The sequence below is a fragment of the Camarhynchus parvulus genome, chromosome 1 (genome assembly GCF_901933205.1).
Source record: "Camarhynchus parvulus chromosome 1, STF_HiC, whole genome shotgun sequence".
Taxonomy (NCBI): Eukaryota; Metazoa; Chordata; class Aves; order Passeriformes; family Thraupidae; genus Camarhynchus; species Camarhynchus parvulus.
In genome coordinates this window covers 84,656,391-84,671,349 of record NC_044571.1, presented here as the reverse complement: position 1 = coordinate 84,671,349, position 14,959 = coordinate 84,656,391, and the positions used below count along the sequence as shown (strand labels likewise).

The 14,959-nt window shown below is 42.1% G+C and overlaps 1 protein-coding gene across 3 annotated transcripts in view; it reads right to left on the bottom strand.

Moving 5' to 3' along the window:
• Positions 1-4,804, bottom strand: part of TENM4 (teneurin transmembrane protein 4) — a 595,878-nt gene extending 591,074 nt beyond the window's left edge. For 2 of the 3 annotated variants that reach the window (XM_030971231.1, XM_030971250.1), the window contains exon 1: positions 4,479-4,804. The gene's annotated coding sequence lies outside the window, so the exon portion shown is untranslated. The remainder of the gene's footprint in view (positions 1-4,478) is intronic. The other variant, XM_030971240.1, reaches the window with a different exon arrangement.
• Positions 4,805-14,959: the final 10,155 nt, after the last annotated feature.

Genomic DNA, 14,959 nt, shown 5'->3' with positions numbered 1-14,959 from the left:
AAGGGAATCAAGGGTGAAACAGCACAGAAGAATGAAAATTGTACATTTATTACTGACTACTGTAAGTCCTATAGCCACGCTACAGCACCACTCCTCATGTTAGGCTGATATAATTTAGATATAAATTTCTCCATGATCTTTTTCCTTTTAATCTAGAGCAAAGAGGAAATGCACATATATATTTATGCTTTAAAAAAGTGCTACATTATAGGACTTTTTTCTCTGAAACATATCGGTCAAGGATCCATGAATACCCAATTCACTGGCAAGTGGTGCAAGTTACTCTGTCAAAGCACCAAGCAACTCCAATTTGTCAGTTCAAAGCAGAAACGGAGTATTTTAGCTTTTAGTTACAATAAGCTATGCTGATGGACCTTGTAACAGGGCAGGTAACAGCCAGTCTTTAAATCTGAATTGACACTGATTTACAGGGTTTCATTTCTTTGAATCAAATCTGAGAGAGAGCGAGTTTCAATCTACTTCATCTCTCGAAATTACAACTACACATTTTCTAAACACAAGAGTTTGCTTTAAGAAAAGAAAAAATAAAATCTCAACTGTCTACACAGTTAAGATAAAAGGGAAAAGTGATGTTAAAGATATCGAACTAGCAAAGTTTTTTTTATTCATCTTTTCTTAATTCTGCTTTTCCCCTCCATAAATTTTTAAAACTGCCTTGATTTGAAATCCTAATAATAAATATGCTACGCAACATTCCTCCTGTCAAATCTCTCTCTTCATGGTATTACTGCAATATTTGTAACTTTTGATCTGGAAACATCAAGTTACATAAGATCATAGTTCTTCTTCTTGTAAAGATGTGATTCTGTCAGAAAATGAACCATTGAAGCGGGAACTCAACAGAACTGGAAATGACTTTCCTAGTGAAAAGGTAGTTCTGCTTAAGCATCTCAGCTATTTTAAAGTGCAAGGACTCAATGTTTTATTCTCCTGAGCAGGGAAATGGCAAACTACCAGGTTAAAAATAATCAGAGTAGGCTCTTAATTGGAATAGTGTACATGTTGTAGACAGAATGAAATAACATTTCGTTATTATGCACTCCAGGAAACCAATAATATAAAATAAAAAAAAATCACTTTTTAAAATAAAAATAACATTTTCCCTTGCCAGTATACTATCTGCTCACGAAAATAAAAGGAAAGCATCTATTTTAAATGAGTCAAGGAAAATAATTAAGCTACATGGACTTAAAATTGCAGTCTTAGCCCAAATCTCACTCCTTCCCCAGACCCACTGAAATTAGAGAGATGTCTCTCTTTTTCTATCCATGCAGTAAATTAAATCTGGGGGAGGGGGGACTATCTCCCCCCAGTGAAAACCAGATTAACAGTTTTACCCTCATCTCTCCATGATTTTTCCCTATCCTTTAAAATTAGAGAAGGCAAATTCTCCCCAGAATTCCTTTCTAAACCAGGACCCTTTGCTAATAAGAAAGGGAAACTATGAAGTAAACTTCTGCATCTCCTTTTGCCTCTTACCCCTTTCCATGCCAAAGAACAACCTGAGAACATTTTTCCATATTAATGACCCTGTTTCTTCACCAAAATATCATATTTCTTCTCCAGATCACACATATAAATAACAGATTAATTGAAAATCTCCCCTTGTGAAGATGTGAACACATTCATGTGTGTATGTATGAGAAAGGAGGGTGAGGCACAGAGGCAGAGTCCTTGTAAAGATATAGTGCATCTCAGAGCAGTGGCAGTAATTCCCAATCTTGGTGATTCTTTTTTGAGGGGGAAAAAGGGGAAATAATAAAACAGGTTGTCTGCAAAGGCAGCTCCCCTCCTCCCCTGTGCCAGTTGTGTGTGCAGACCCCCTTCCCAGGATGGTGGGTGCAGAGCAGTGGTCCTGCTCCCAAGGAAAGTGCAACACAGGTTACATTTTCAAGTGCCTGGGAAATGTCTGGCCACACACCAAGACCTCACTGTCGGTCCCCTCTCTGCCTCCAGACCATCTGCAAACTAGCACAGAACCTACTTTTCTTTGGCCATGCACTGATTTGGGGATTGCATTCTCAAGGGATCGTGGCAGCAAATAATTCTCCTGGCTACAAACCAGCCCACTCCAGCAAGGACTGATCCAGCAGCGTGGCAGAGTCTGGGAGCTGGGAATTTTACAAGGACGGGCAGCTCGCAATGGCCACAAACCAGCAAATTCCTTCAGCCTTGTAACACAGGCAGAGACGAGCGAGCTGCTCTGAAGTCCTGCCTAGCTGCAAAACTGTGCAAGAGATGCGTCTTCCTCCCTTTATGCTCCCCCCACTGCACTACATATATCTATATATCTATATATCTATATATATACACACACACATACTCCTTGTTTTTTCCACCCAAGCCCATAAAAGTGCTACAGGCAGAGGCACTAGGTGGGAGGCGCCTGGCTCTGAAGAGGCCAATGAAATAAATTAAATACAAATCACTGGCTCAGCCCCAGTTCCCCCAGCTACCAGGGGAGAGGTTGGGGTTCCGAATGTCCAATCTCCGGCTCCTGCCAGAGCCAGAGTGCGGGGGGCATACGTGGACTGCTGGCATGCTATAGGTGAATGTACGCTAAGCCTTGGGTGTTGCAGGCACATATGGTGCACATGTTGGGAGCAGAGCACTTTCCATAGGAGAGGAGGGGCTACACTACTAGTAGGCAATTTTATTAGGGTCAGCGAAGCTGAAAGAAATGGGATTGGGATAGGCTGGGAGCTGCCAATTTCCCCTACCCAGCTCTGGCGCCCCAAAGCAGAGAACAGCACGCTAACAACTTGCCACACTAAAGCAGAAGTTTACCTATAAAAAGCACACAGACAACTTCAAACTTCAAAGATTTGCTCTCATTTTCTCATTTTATGGCCTTCCCTTCACCTGGGACTTTTCTCGGGGGAGAAAAAAAAAAGAAAAAGATGCAGCTGTAAAGGTGAGGCTTCACTGCAAAAACTTAAGAAGGAAGATAGGGTTGAGGTGGAGAGACTAATTTTTAGTGTGATTTAGGAGTTTGGTGTATTGCCTTCTTTATTTATTATTTTTAAATCATAAGAAATTGAACTTTCCAGGAAAAACCATGAGCAAATGCATTCAAGATGCAGAAAGGTCTTACCCATCTATTCAATGAGCATTTAGTAATTTCTGTTTTGGCTGTATGAAAAATGTATTTCAGACTATGTATCCCATAAAAAAAGGTAGTGGCATAAATATGGGTTTTTGGCTGGGTTTTGGTTTTGGGGTTCTTTTTTGTTAGTTTGTTTTGTTTCATTTTGTTTTTGTTTTCAAATCATGTGCTTACATGGTTGTAACCACCGTGAATTTCTAAGTGTGGTCATGATAAGAAAGTAAATAAATACTGCCTTGTGAATACTTCTAGAGTTTTGGGGGGGAGATAATTATTATTTTTTAAAGGTTTAGAAATTTTTTGACTACCACTCCTTTTGAAGTAAAATATCCCAGATATTTTACACTATATTTTCAATCAAAACAAATCCCAGGAAATAAATGCCCTTTGGTAGCAGCCTGGTTTCAGGTTCAACAGCCCAAATTTGTATTTGAGAATGCAAATTGCTGAGAATACAAGCACAAGTCTGAACCACTGCATTTCTTCCAGGCACTCCAGCATCTTTTCTCTAACACCACACTATTTGGGCGATCTTTTAATCCTGGCAGGGCATGGCTGGAAGCAGGGCTTTAACATTTAATGCCTAAGAAACAGACTTGTCACTCAACTTGCAGCAAAGCGCATTTATTTTTTTTTCTTTTCTTTTTTTTTCTTTTGCTTTTTGTTGGAGGCAAACCCACCTTTCCTTGGAAAATGGGAGACCCCATCCTCACCCCCGATTCTAGCACGGATCCAAATGTAAACATACACACACACACACTCCCACCACGCACCACCCTGCAGCAGGACATGAGTATGGGGGGCTCAGACAGAGCCCAAGGAGCCTTGTGGGCTGACAAATACCAAGGCACTTCTTTCTTATTCTATTTTTTCTGCCTCCTTTCCTCCCTGCTTTACTATTACATAAATAACACCGATTGATCTTAAAGCTGCATCCTTGCTCCAGTGCCTCCCAATCTGCACTGCTGCCTTCCCCCAGCACAGCCGCACCGCTCGGGGTGCAGAGGGAAGGGTCGGGGAGGGGGAAGGTTGGATGGGAGAATCCACTCCAAACATACCCTGAAGCAAGGTTTTGGCAGTCTGGGGGTGCCTGACCCCCCCGCCCCAGCCCGAAGCTTCCCGCAGCATCTTTGCCTCCCTCCGAATTGCTGCAAACTGTGCGAGGGGAGGGCAGGGAGCTGGGCAGGAGGGAAGGATGGATGCTGGGGAGGGAAAGCCGGGGATTCAGGGAGCTTCTCCCCAGCCCCAGCCTGTGTGCCTGGCTGTTTGGTGGGAAGAGGGAAGGGGGAAGGGAAAATTCAAGAAGGGTCTATGGCATAAATACACTTTTCAGAGGAAAAGCGAAGCTTACCATGTCTGCAGCTTCCCCCCACCGAAATGCCACTTCTGTGTCCAGTGATCCCAAAGTGGAAACTACAGGCAGGCACCGGAGCTCATCTCCGCAGGCAGCTCAGACATACGCCGCTGCCACCCCCAAAAATCAAAATCAAAATAAATTAAAAAAAAAAAAAAAAAAAAAAGAACAACGACTGGTCCAGCTTCTTTCCTGACAGGAATCGTCCTGGTAGGACTGCCCAAAATAAGCAGCTGCAATCCAAAGGCTTTATTTAAAGCTTCCCCCCTCCTCCTCCCTCTCTCGGTGCCTCGCTCGCTCTCTCCCTCTCGCTGTTACACACAGAGAGAAAGAGAGACACACACAGGTTACATGAATGGGAGGCAGGAGCCGGCGCTCCCGGCTGGAATGACAGGCGCACATGCGGCTGGCGGCTGCCCAGCCCAGCGGCGTGGGAACAGCTCGGACACGGCCTGCGGATGCGTGGAGAGGGGCACGGGGTGGGAGCAGGCGTGGGGTGGCACGGGCATGGACATGGCAGAGGCATGGGGCCGGGGAGGAGGACACAGACATGGGCACGGCAGGGACGTGGGGCTGAGGAAATACGGACATGGGCACGGCCGCGATCACAGAATAGACATGGGCCAGGGATGTACAGAGACACGGGCATGGCATGGGCATGGGGAGAACACAGACATTGGCATGAGATGGGAATAGGCACAGGCATGGGCAGGATGTGGTCTCGGCATAGACATGGATCAGGGGAGGACACAGACATAGTCATGGGCATTGGGAGAAGGGCTCGGGCATGGCATGGGCATGAAGGGGATTTGGGTATGCACGTAGGCATGCATGGTATGGAGAGAGGATGGATGGGGCTGTGGGGAGGGGATGGATGTGATGTGGGCCTGGACAGATGTATGGGCATAGTGAGGAGATGGATCAAGTGTGGACATGAGAATGAGAAGATAATAGGGACAGGAGAGGATGTGCTTGGGTATGATAGGAATGGGTTGGTCTTGGCCATGGATTATGCATGGTGATGGGTTGGAATGTCATTGGCTTTAGCACGAGAATGGAGGGGGGATCAGGATGGAGGCAAGAAGTGGAGATCTGCCTCGGGTGGTGCCTTCATGTCCTGTCCATGGTGAAACTCCCTCTCTTCTTGGGGTCAGGTGGGCTCTAGTTTCAGCACACATCGTAAGGAGGAGGAAGCCTCTGTTTCTCCTGTGCCTCTAGTTAGGCAGCTTGCATAATGTCTTGCTTTTGGGGTCAGGGGGCATCATCCACAATGGTATCAGGAGATGACATTACTATTATTATCAATTACTATTTTTAAACTTATTTTACAGAATTGTGCTGCTTGATAATTAAAATCAAATTCTCAGAAAGAAGATCAATACTACCAGTTTCTGCCTTGTATTTATTGGGGGGGGGATTCATTTGGTTTTATCTGTTTTTTAATAATTTTTAATAGTAGTGACAAAAATTTAGGTCTGTTTAATGCTGCTATTCAACATACTCTGAAGAAAGAGAGGGTTACAGTGTTGCTAAGTGTCAGGCCCTGCTACTGCTTCACTGCCTGACCTTGGGCATGTCCTCAATAACTTATCCCTGTCAGGCTATATCACCCATTGCCATTTGCACTCAGCCTATCATTTTCTCATTCACCAAATAATCACATTTTTCTCTTTCGAGTCCCTCCTCAAAATTTACTCTTACAAAACTTTTCAGCAACAGGATTTGTGTTGACATCACAAATGTTGGAGTGACACTGGATTCAGCCCTAATCCGCATTGTAAGAGGAGTGCTGAACATAATGGACTGCAATACTTCCTGCAGTGCTTTGAGCTACATGGGAATCATCCTCTTCATGGCATACCTTTAAATCAGCCAGGTGCAAGTTTGCTGTGGTCTGCCTTTTTCTTCTGTCCTAAAATTTCTAGCTTTTGTGGAAAGCAAGAGGTAAGATATGTGTTTTATTCCAAATCCAGAAATCTCAGTGAAAAGGCACACAGCAAATCAAAACAACATCCTAAAACAGCAGAGTCCTCGACATAAAGGTCTGCATTGCAAAACAGCTGCTGCTGTTCACTGGGTTTTTTCAGACATACATATTAAAAATGAAATATATTTGCATTGGCCTTATTACCTCTGGAATATATTCCACATCAGGAATCTAGTCTCTAGACAAAGGTAATTTAGGTCTCCGGAAGGAAAAAGTTTAACTGAGAAATATATATATTGTTAGGAATAGACCTTATCCAAATTCAATGGTAATTGTATAAGCCTTTCAAAAATCATACAGTATGCAAGCTTCCAGAATTTCGGAACAAGAAACATTTCCATTTAAATGCCAAGAAGCAATTTTTCCTCTCTTGTTCAATACTAAATCAGTCACATGAGTAGTTTGCATTTGATTTTAGAAAGGAAATGGAACATCTTCTCTTCCAATTACATATAACTTTTTCTTTTTCTTGTTCTTAGTGCTCTTTGAGTTTGCATTACTTTCCTGTGGTTTTGAAACACTTAGTTGATATACCCATTCACCTCAGACATTTTTTTTTTGGTTTTTTTAAAACTCAAATGACATTATTGAGAAAAAATCAGTAAACTCAAGTGGGGAGTAGAATGCTGTTTATTTGAATTCTGGCTGGTGAATTCAAGTTTAACAGGTCAGCACTGTTTGTGTAATTGGCCTTTTTCTGTTAACAGAACTAGACAATAATGCTCCTGGTAAAAAAAGAACAATAGTAATTTAATGGGAAAAAGCGACTTTGCTTAGGAAAATCCTGCTCCTGCTTCAATTCACAGTGAATTACTGTGGTTGCAGAAGTGTGTTGCATACCAATTTGGAGCATATTTTATGGAGATGTACATTCAAAGTATCAGCACTCATCAGCCTGCAACTTTGTGCCTGGGTCCTGCACCCCAGCAACTTTGCACTTTGCTCCTCGAGAATAGTGGCTGTTGAGCCAAGTTCTCCTCCATGCAGTGTTTGGAAGAGTTTGTAAAGAAGTCACATCTGTGGGACAAGAAGGTGAATGACAAGACTAATGCCTGTTTGACCTTGCGCGCCAGAGAGCAAGGACAACAAGTCCTGGAGCTGCTGCTCCGATTGGCACCTGGTGCTCCCAATGCCGGCTTGTGTTTCCGTGTTGACATTCTCTCCAACGAAACAATGAAAACACATTTTGTAAAGTCCCCATTCATCAAGCAAAAAAAGCAACATCTGGTGGTCAAAGGCTTCTTGCTGGCCAAGTTCAGCAGCAGTTGGTTTGGTGAGCCCTTTGCCTTAGCAGAGACATCTCCTAAGGGGCTGCACTACTTGACAGCCACTACTAAAGATTTTAATTTTTTTCCTACATCCAGGAGAATAATCCAGAGGGAAAACCCATGTATTTTAATCAATGGAAGTGAAACCATTTGCCTTTCAGAGAGTATAAAATACACACTCCAGGGTTCAATGCTCTTTTCTACTCCTCCAGAAAATTCTTAAGGGGAAATCACTCTTTTCTTGATGAATGTGCAATTCAAATGTGGAAATATGCCATTCTTCATGCTTTCTCCATAGGGTGCAAAATGATTTCTGTAATTAAACCCTTTTTGCCAACATTTCCTGATGAGATTTTTTTTTTAATAGAAGGGGAGAAGTTATGCACAAGAAGTTTTGCAAAACCAGGTCTGGAGTGTTTGACCTTTAAGCTTCTATTTGAATTAGCTATTTTGTTTAAAAGGTGCATGAGGATGAGGAATATGAGTAAGAGCTGCAGCTTAAGTTTCCCATCAGACACTGCTGAAAGAAGTGTCTGCAGGAGAAAGAAAAATATGGGTACCACTGCTAATATCAAGCGTAGCTATTAGGGATTACATTAGCACTGGGAACACACAGCCCAGTGCTCAACACACTTTAGCAGCCCCAAGTGGGTAACCAGGGTCTGTGTGGGGATCATGCTGAAATGTGTGCTACAGCATCAGTGCTGCACTGGTTCCCATGGTAGCTAGATCAAATCCAGCTTCTCTGATACATATCAAGCTGTGAAGGGCAGTGTAGACAAAATTGGAGTCAATTAAGAAAAGCACCTGTGTGAGCTTTTGTAGGTCTTGGACCTGAAGTCCACAACATATTGCTTGTCACCACAGCTTGGACTATGTAATATAGAGAGATCAGGGAATAGGACAGAGCTTTTAGCCACCTACACAGTTAAAGGGTGAAACCCCATTCCTGTATGATAGATGGCAGGGCTGAACCAGAGCTGGATGCAGAGCTGAATCCTGAAGTTCCCACTTTGAGTTATGTCTCTCTGACAAAGCTCTTGAACAAGGTGCTGGAGCAGAAATCACTGGTGCTCTTTATCAAAAGCAGGATTCCCCTCCTCTTTCTCTTCACTCCATGAATTCCTGCAGCTTAAATCCATCTCCATTGACTAGAGAGATATTTCCATCTTGTATCATGAGATTATGTCCAGACTGGGGATGGAGAAATGCTATCACATATTCAATCGCAGAATTACTAAGATTGGAAAAGACCAACTGTTGATCCAGCACTGTCAAGTCCATCAGTAAACCATGTCCTCAAGTGCCACATCCACAAGTCTTTTGAATGCTTCTGAGGATGGTGGTTCCCCCACTTCCCTGGGCAGTCTGTTCAGTGAAGAAATTTTTCCTAATATCTAGTCTAAACCTCCTCTGGCACAACTCTAAGCCCTTTCCTCTCATCCTGAAGACTCTTTCCTTTTGTAAGGGTCTTTCCTTTTATTAGCAGATTTTTAACAGGCTGCTAAAGGCTGGAGAGGGTCGTTCTATGCTGACTGTGCCTTTTGTAGCATCTCAGTAGTTCTTAAGTCTTGAGAAGAACAGACCTAAGCATCTACCCTCAGTACTGGGTCTTATACCCCTCCTTTCCTTCCTTGCAAAGCACCAGTGTCTGTTGTCATACCTGAAAACAAGCCGAGGCATACGATGGAGCTGAGAGTCTGCTCCGACTGCTTACTCAGGAAAAGTTCCCATCAAGTGAATTGGCCATTTGCCTGAGTGAATGTTGCAGGATTCGGCCCATATGCTTCTCAGCTCTTATATTTGCATAGTGCAGAATATGCTTACGGTACAGTGCCAATAAAACAAAACTATATACAGTTAAGCACAGAAAAACCAAGAGCACAGTTAATACCATCTACAAACAGCAGCTGAGCTCTGCAGCTGACACCCAGGCTTATAGACCATGCTCTGATGTGGGTAATATGCACAAGACAATTATTTATAGGCAATTAGGTGGAAGGTCCTGTAAGCATATAGGTCTGTATTCTCCTTTCCCTAAGCCTATTACATTCTTTTCCCCTGTGTATTGTATTTTAACTCTGTAAATATGTCCTTTTTTTTTCTTTTCTTTTTTTAAACTAAGGAAAACATTTCAGGAGGTCACTTCCATGGAAGAAAATTGTTCTTGAAGTAAGGATTTTGGGATTGTGTAAACATACTGTATGTACCATATAAAGTGAACTTTAAATGAGATACTGGTTTGTTCAGCCTACTGAAGTAGAATGAGGTCTCTCTTATCCCCAGAAATTCCAGTGATGTCTTAAGAAGAAGAAAGATCTTCATCAAGAAGGTGTAGATCATGTCAAGAATTGTAAAAATTGCTCAGAGGATCAAATTACACTTTTTCAAAGACATATTTTCCTCTCTAAAAATCTAAAGCATGCTTTTTAAATCCAGGAATAGGACAAAATATTTCTCAATTCACAGCACATGATAAAACAGCCATGAACAACTGTGATATTATAATACATCTTCAATACAATTGACCATAAGTATATTAGAAGAAACTCCAAAAAATAATTACCCCGTTACCACACTGTGACTTTACATCCAATTTTGTTCACCTTACTGTACAAAGCAGATGGAATAGATGGATTTTATATTTTTAATAATAATGGAATGTTCAGGATTTGATATAGAAACCTGGCTACCAAGGTAATAGGTAAGAACCTATTTAGAATAGCTGTGTGAATAGGAATTGCCATTAAATTACAATGAAATACTGCAGCATATCAAACAATATCAAATAAAACTTAGGCCAATCTGCAGCCATATTCAAGACATAACCTCATCATGAAAGAGGCTTTTTTCCTGATGAAATCTTCTGGTTTAGATGCATGTGTGATATTTTTGAATTCTCCAATAAGGCCACATATCTTGACTAACTTTGTGAGCACTCCAGATTTATGCCTGTGCAATAGCAAAATTCATAATGATAGTCCCATTCACATGTTAGATGCTCTTGGGAAATGAAAAGCCAATTATTTCAATCACAGAGAGTCTTGGTCTTACTAAAGGAGCTGATCTGAAGACATCTCTGCCCTTTAGAGAATAACATCTGAGCCAGCAGAATAAAGCCGCCACTTCCCCAACACCTTCACTTCTGGCACCTCCTTTTCATGTGTTCAACCAACCATTGACTTCTGAGATGGCAAAGTACCCACATTATTGTATGACAACAGAGAAAACTGTGATGTTGTGGTTTTGACACAGCAGATCTGAGTACAGTGGCTGGTTCTGATACACATTTCTAATCCTAGTTAATTTTTTAAGGATTCAATCCCCAGCCTGTCTCACTGAATCCTCAGCAGAACAGTAAATAGCATGAATATTCCCTGCCTCCTGCCTGGGCTGCCTCCATCAGCTGACACGTCACCACTCACAAGCAGGGAGGGACGAGTTCTGCTCCCACTTTCTGCGCTGTCCTCCAGATAAATTGTGTTAGTTTACTGGCAAAATTTAGTTTTTATTATTGTTTGCACTTCAGAGTCTATATGGATACGGAAGAATAAGCTGAAATATATGCCTTTTGCATCCTTAATAACAGTGTGACCTCTCCATAGCTACGTGACAATTCCCTAACAATTTATTTAACTGTAGCAATTTATCATGTCTGACGTATCACAGTGAAGTAGTTCAGTATCCCCAATTTACAAGAAGCGCTGTTCTGTGTGCCTATTTGTACTGCTTATTTCAAGACAGACCAACAGGCTGAGTGCTAGCTTTCAGCTTGGAAAACCCAGATTCAGTTCCCTGGCACAGCAAAAAAAACTGTCTAGGCTTCAGTTTCCTCTGTATAACATACAGATAAAAAGACTTCCTTGCTTTATCAGATGTTGTGGGGATAAGTGCATTAAAGACTGCAAGTCCCACCAGCACTCCAACAGCCATAATTATCTCAATTAGACACACATGGTGCAAGTACAGTGATATTTAATCCATACCCTATGTGTATAACCCATGAGTCAGGGCTGATACGAACACAAGCCATGCTAAGGAGCTAAAAATGCTGCTCACCTGTATGCTCTCCCCTGGCTTATGCTCCATGGAAGTTTGTGTGTCAGAATCCAGCTTTGGCTCCCGGTCACGATGGAGCGTGGCTGCTCAAGTCCGTGGATTTATTTCAGTCGCACACTCCTGGAGGCAGGGGCCCATTGTCTGGGCTGAGACACTCAATCTGGAAGGGAAAGAATAAAAAGGCTCCAGTGTGTAAAGTCATTCATTACAATCTAGAATGAACAAGGGAATCAGTGGGGTTGCTGGAGGTTAAGCAAGGGCAGAAATTGGTCTTTTATCATTGAAATGCCATAGGAAAAAAATTACATAAAGTAAGGGATCTAATCCTGCACATCTTTACTCACATCTCTTGCCTTTATTCATTGCAAGGGGTCACAAAGAAACAATCATGTACATTTGCAGGACCAGATGTTAAATGCATTTATAACAGAATTTCATAAGCAAGCAACTTCTTTTTCCTTGGACAGAACTCCAATGAAATTTTGATACGACCTTTATATACTTTCAGATAAAACAAGATTATTTGGATTGCCATCCTACATAAGTAAATTTTCTGCTGTAACTTCAAACTCAGAGGCATGAGAACATGCTTCAGAAGTCAGCAAATATTTTTGAAGATTAGATCTGGTGTTCTTTTAAGAGAAACTTTTGTAGTGAAAGAAAACTAAAAGGATTTATTACAAAGCTTTCAGTACTGAAGGTGCATCATATTACTGGAAAGCGTGGAGTGAAAGTTGTTCTGAAAAGCTCCAGCAGCATCTGTGCTTATTTTATTGTACTAGTTACCCTTGGCTGTGATAACTTTATGCACAGCATCAAAATAATGAGATGTTTTCATAGCTATCCTACAAATTTAAATAAAACTGCGAGCAACACAATTGCTTTCTAAAATGCAGTAATTGACATTACTTTCTGAAACTTTTTTTATTTTCTCCATTTCAGGACTGCCTGTGTTGCAGTGAGCATCCACAACCCAACATCCAGGCTTCAGATGAATCCATCAGTGAGGACAACTCAAAGCATGCTTGCTGAGCAACAGTTCTTCAAGCAGGAAATTGGGTTCAAGCAAGGGTTCCCACCCACTGTCCTGGCGGGAATTCCATAACCTCTGGGGCCAGATTTTGTTCATATATCAACTCTGCACATGATAATCCTCGCAATTAAGGCATTTCACCTTTCACTTCCTTTACATTCCCCACCTCACATGGTAGCTCACTGTGGTGCTGAGGATGCTACAAAGGAAGGATGCTACAAAAATTAATATCAAATGGTAAAAAATGACTAAATAAAACAAGTGGTTGATCCTATAGACTGTTACTCAGTCATGAGTTTAACAGGGACCAGTCCAAAACCTGTGCTAGTGCACCACTACTACTAAACCGCAAAGAAGGGTTGCAGAGATTAAATACCCTGCCCATGGAACCAGGGTTGGAACTAGATGATCTTTAAGATCCCTTCCAATCCAAGCTGTTCTGTGTGTCTATGAATTTTTGCAGTAGCATTTTCATATTTAGTGACTACAGATTTAGAAAATGAGGTTAAGTGGTGGGCTTTAAGATTCAGTAAGCAGTACATTTAAAACTGGCCTTTTTTCCTATTTGAAATCCCCAGATATAGACTATGTAGCCTGTTAGACTTGATCATGCCTGATCCAGCCATTTTCAGAGTACAGCTGGGTCAGAGGATGGGTTCAAATAATTTTCAGGATAAGGGACTACAATCTTAATATGCTACTTCATTTACCCTCTTGGGCTGGGTAAAGAAAACATCAGAAAATCTTTCATGAGCCTGTTGGGTGAAATTAGGAAAGGCCACATGAATGCCTTTAAATGAGAATCCACAAAGGACTAATGGAGCTAGTGACAAATGTGCCTTCATTTCCCTTTCCCTTTTGAATGTGTGGCTATGCCAGTCTGCTGTGAGTTTACCTGAGTCAGAACAGGACTTAAACTCATGCCTGCAAAGCAAAATAAGGTGCTTCCCTTCCTCTCCCTCTGCATCTCTCTGCAGGAGTGTCTGACACATGACATCTGTTAATGAGGGTTATAATCCCCCCCCATCTATCCTGTAACCCTGTACTAGTCGTGCTTAGACCCAACGGCCTCTTTTCCTAAGGAAATAAGGCTTTTATAGGAGTGCTGTCTGTCCATCTGGCTCTCCATCTGTCAATCCTGTGCCCAGCAATGTATTCTGAACCTGGTGGCTAATTTCACCCCATTCTCTAGAGAGGTAAAAGCTTAAAAGATATAAATATCCTACATATATTATGAAAATCAGTGGCGTGTGAGACAAAGCACAGCTCATGTGAGTGAAAGGCTGTGGTATGAGCTCGTTAGCTAATTGCTTGGCTTGGGCTGCCAGCTGGCCAGTCAGTACATGCAAACCAGCCAGCTCAGCTACCTGTGAGTGACTTTTTGGATCTTCACACAATGCACCTGGCGAGCCAGCAGAAGAGAGGAGACTTTTGTAGAGGGAGTAGGTGTGCACAGGGAGTGACAAAAATGGAAAGGAAGACTTGCCAAGGGCTGTGGTCAAAGAGAAAATGGTGTTATTGAAGGGGAGAAGAAAACAAAAGTTGGAGGGTGTGATTTTGTGGGGAGAAATCTATGATTTAAGATGTTAATAGAATGACTTGGGTGTTCTTGAAGGACAGGGTTCGACTTAATATCTTGAGTGAGGATTTTCCTTCTCTTTTATCTTCAGAGCTTAAAAACAACCACTCTGTTAAAAGTAAGGATCCTTATAATCCTATACCTTGGTTGAAATTAAGGCAAGAGCAAAAAAAGAGGACACTAGCAGAAAACAGCTTATGGAATGAGCCTTGTTATTCCCTCTCCACAGCTAATAAACAGAGGCACCAGAAGACAAACCAGATTGCATTTCAAAAGTCCAATTTAAAATGCTCTCAGTAAAGGCATACAGTAAATTTGCCACAGTGTCAAAGCCAGAGCATCCAGTCTCCAAATCTCTGGTGCTGGAATTTCCCTCGTGTACATGGCAGCAGAGTTGCTCTGCTCACCTGTGTTCGGCTGACAGATGCAGTGCTTGGGTGTGAATCACTACCCTTGCTCTGTCAGTGGAGAATGAAACCCTACTTCTGTCTTGGTTCTACCATCAATTAAACTGATCCTACTGCCACTCCTCTTTCAAGTACATTTTGGCAT